Source organism: Benincasa hispida, chromosome 4 (assembly GCF_027475165.1).
Source record: "Benincasa hispida cultivar pf3 chromosome 4, pf3_genome.v1.1, whole genome shotgun sequence".
NCBI classification, from domain to species: Eukaryota; Viridiplantae; Streptophyta; class Magnoliopsida; order Cucurbitales; family Cucurbitaceae; genus Benincasa; species Benincasa hispida.
In genome coordinates this window covers 54,657,928-54,662,697 of record NC_143481.1, presented here as the reverse complement: position 1 = coordinate 54,662,697, position 4,770 = coordinate 54,657,928, and positions in this window count along the sequence as shown.

Here is a 4,770-nt window from a genome sequence, read left to right as displayed (position 1 = left end):
TCTTCCTTATTATATTCGATCTTTTATTTTCTTTGGGTGTGATATCTTTATTTTGTTTCATAACTGTTTCTCTAGATGGTTATTTTGTTTTCTTTGCTATGGCTTTTGATCTCTGGTTCTATTAAGAGCTCGATCTTTGCTGTTATTTTGTTTGTTGTGGTGCCTTGATCCGGGTTGTGGAATTCTCCTGTTGTTGTATAATAATATAACATTTTCAAGAAAAAAAACTTAGATTTTATTTTTGATCTAGTTTTAAAATTTAGAGAGCTTAGTCATTATATTAAAATAAAGTAGGTAAATTGTTCTTATTTATATTTTTAGTTAACAAGCAAAAAAAAAAAAACTTTTAAGAAATAAATAAAAAAATAAAAAAAATAGCTATAAAATTATATTTCAATCTAAAAAAAAAAGCTAAGAGAGTATTATTGCTTGATTTGTCGAATAAGCTCAACGCACTATTGAAAGGGCATCTATTGATATTGATGATTCATCCATAGCCATCTTCAAAGGATTCTTAAAAGTATTTGCTTCTAAGATCTCCAATTCAAAGCAACCAATAATAGATTGATATGTTGGATATATTTTTTGTGGTTTCCATATGTCATAAGCTCAATGTCTCCTCCTTCAACAAAAATATTGATATGCAACCTTCTCACCTTAGTTCTAAAGAAAGAAGCAATTAGGTGGAAATTTTGTACGGATGACCCCTATTTAGAGATTCACTCGAAATTTGGTCTCACTTTAAAAAGCACTCAAATTTAGCCTTTTGCTTATGTCAATCGCATGTGAAAGTACTATTTTAACCTAAAATGTGCACGAGGCCAGACGCAACCCAATTTTCTCGCTCTTTCCTCTCGTTCCTTCATCTCGTTTCTCTCGCTCCTTCATCTCGTTCCCCAATTCACGTTGCACTCCTTCATTTTTTTCATTGATTTTCCCTTCTTTTGAATTCTTCCTCTTACTTCTTCCTCTTCTCCTTCCTCTCGTTTCTTCCTCTAGCTTTTTCCTCATCAATAATTTTGTAGTTTTTTCCTTTGAGTTTTTCCTTCATTTGAATTTCTCACTCTCGCTTCTTCTTCTCGTTCTGATTCATGCTTCAACTTACATCTTTGATTCGAGAAGAAGAAGACGACGTCAATATAAACAAAAAAACCACCAGAAAATGAGGGCAACTGAAGAAAATCTCGCCATAAAAAGGAAAAAAAGGATCGACATAAACATAAATTGCGAAAAAGGAAAAAGAGAAATCACCGGAAAACAAAGAGCATCATAAATAGAAGAAATCACAAAAAAAAAAGAAAAGAAAAAAAAAAGAAGAAATGTAGAAAAAAGGGAATAAAAAAAGAAAAAAAATATGTAAAAGAGAGAAGGAAGAAAGAAGAAGGAAAAAGGGTTAAAGTGGTAAATTAATAAGGTGATGACATCAACCGAAGGTAAAAAAAAATCGAGAAAATTGAAAAGTAAAGCCAATTTTCAAGATGACTCTTGTCGGTACCAAATTTCCCGATTAGGTGAAAGAAGAAAGAAGATGGTAAAGAGAGGAGTTTGAGGAAAATGGGAGGGGAGATGAGAGTATTTATGCTTTTAGTTAGAAAATAGAATGGTTAGAGGTTATTAGTAATTTTAATTTATGAATTGTAACGCATATGGAGATATTTAAGGCATTAAAAAAATGATTAATTAGTGGATGAAGTATTAGATTTGAATTTAAATTACAAAATGGTATATATGTAATTAACCAAAATTTGGAAGGACAAATTTGTCCAAAAATGTTTAATCCTGGCTTTTTATATATTAAATATGAGAAAATTAATTAACAAACATAACACAACGGTAAAATTAAAAATTTTCTAAATGTTAAACTGGACAAAATTGTAACATACATAAGAACAACAAATAATAATTATTATTATAAAATAACTTGAAAAATCTATAGAAACAATTAGGGAATATAATATGATGTGAAACATAATACGATGTGAAACAATTATATAAAACAATTAGTAGTATTTTTAGGAATAATAACCAAATGTATAACATCATTTAAAAAAAATTGTAAATATAGACAAATTTATCCGCGAGGTCTATCCGCGATAAACTTCTATCGTTAATAGACTCTTACCAATGATAGACTCCTACCAATAATATGGTCTATCACTGATAGACTATTTAAATTTAGCCATATTTGCAATTTTTTTTACATTATATTATATCTCCTAATATTTTGGGTCTAATATCTATATTTGCAATGGTCCCTTATATAAATGGAGTTGTTTTCAAATAATGGAAAATGAAATAACTTATTTACAAATATAGCAATATGTTGTTGTTTGTCAGTGATAAACTACGATAGACATCTATTGCGGTCTATTGACATTCATCAATGTCAATAATAGATGTTTATCGTGATCTATCGCGATCTATCACTAATAAACAATAACATTCTATACTTGAAAATATTTTCAAATAGTTTTACTATTTAAAATAATTATTCTAAAATATAACATACAAAATAGATGTATATATTTTAAAGGCGTTCGCTAGAAATAGAACATTCATTCATTATTTCAAGGATATATATCGTTGATTGGGTGATACAAAATCGATTAAATTGATTATGGGTGATGAAATAGCACTACATTGACCAACTTCCTCCATGATGATGATAAAAAATCAGGGAGAAGAATCAAGGATGATTTTTATTTTTATTATTATTTTTTTTTTATCGTATGAGTTTTAAGGTATGTTTGGAATGACTTAGGAAAAAAACGTTTTTCAAAAATTCTTTTTCATTAAACATTTTTCATAAAAAAAAAATCTTCAAAATAAAAACACACGTGTTTGGTAACTCTCTCAAAAATATTTTTATATACAAGTTTGTTTGGTTTGTTATATACTAAAAGTATTTTTATTAAGGTCGAATTACTATAAATGACAGTTATAAAATACTATGAACCAATAATTTCAAATAGTGGTCGTTGAAGTTGGTCGTATGGGGTGGTCACCAGAGTTGACTAGTGATGGTCGAGGTTGGACGGTGGTGGTGGTGGTTGGAGTTGGCCGCCAATGATGTTGTCGAAGTAGGTTGTTGGTGGTGGTCGGCAGAAGGTAGTGGTAGGCAAGACAATATAGTGGAAGTGAGAAATTAGAGAAAGATTAACCATTAAATATTCAAAATTCATTTTTCTATAAAGTGGTTTCAAGTATATATCTTAAACTAACTTATTTTATTGACTCATTTTTTTAAAAAAATTCATTTTGAATTGGTGTGAAACACTTGAACTTTTTCTAAAGTAACGTATTTTTAAAATTAAACACTTGAAAATATTCCACATCCACTCTTAGATTTATAGGTCTAAAAATAGCACTAAATTTTTTTGAGTGAAATGAAAGAGTAACAAAACAAATCTTAATGACCATTTGGAGGGAAGTTATAGATAATAAGAGATTTTAGGGGATATATTGAAATCCATGGAAAATATAGCTATTTATTTTAGGAACTAATTTACACAAATAAGAATTAAATCTAGTGGGCAATAAAATCATTCCTCTATTAGGCTTCAATTGGCTTGGCTTGAGACAAAGTTGAGAATTTTCTTGAATTAAGACATTTGTGAAATTTGTGAAGCCTTTTAATGGTCTTGTAGTTGACCAAAAGATTCATTACATTTATCTTAAACCAAAAAAAAAATAAATAAATAAATAAAGAAAAAAAAAGTTATATTCTTGTCTCTATAGTATTAAATTTTACATGTCGATATTTCTAGGTTTTTCTGGGTTCGACATCGACAAGATGGATGAATTGATATTTCCATCCTATCATAAAAAAACCTATGAAATACATAAAATAAATATCAAATAGTCACTAATAAAAACATAACATAAATAATAGACATGTTAACTTGTTTGAAAATCATACCAACTTTATTTATTAAATTATTATTTTTTTATTTTTTTCCAAAGATATCCCTCAAAATCAACATTTTATCGATATTTTCATTGAAATTTCCATAAAATTAAGACATCGATATTTCCACCAACATCATTATTTTAAACCTTGCTTGTTCCTCAAGTTTGAGTTAATATTATATTAATATAACAACAAAAATAAAATGGCTCTAACCAATCCCTTCTAATAAATAGTGATATGAGTGTACCTATTATATCTTTTGATGACAATGACCAAAAAAAATGTCAATAAATACAAATCTAATAGGAGTGACTTAAAAGTACAACAAAGACGAAAGAGCAGGAAGAAGAGTGTGAATGAAGTTAATAATGTAAATATTAGTTCAAGATGTCAATCTAAACATATAACTCAATTGATTAAGATATATACTTTGACCAAGAAACGAGAAGTTTGACCCTACATGTTGAACTAAAAATAAAAATAAATATTAGTAGGGGAAATACTTCAAAATTCTCAACATCACACTGATGAATAATTAAGACTCCATTTGATTTTTAATTTTTTAATCTAAGCTTATAAACACTGCTTTCATCTATAATTTTTTGTTTTTTTTTTGTTATAAACTTTCTACCCATGTTTTAAAAATAAAACTATTAAAAAAAGTTTTAAAACTAATATTTTTGTTTAGAAATTTCACTATTGATTCAAATGTTTCTTCACATGGTAAAAAAAGGTTGAGAAAGAATCAACCATAAATTTTAAAAATAGAAAACTAAAAATGAAAGTAGTTACCAAATGAGGAACACACACAATGTAATGCGAGCTAGAGGAAAAGTGATTGTGACAAGAGACCATTGAGA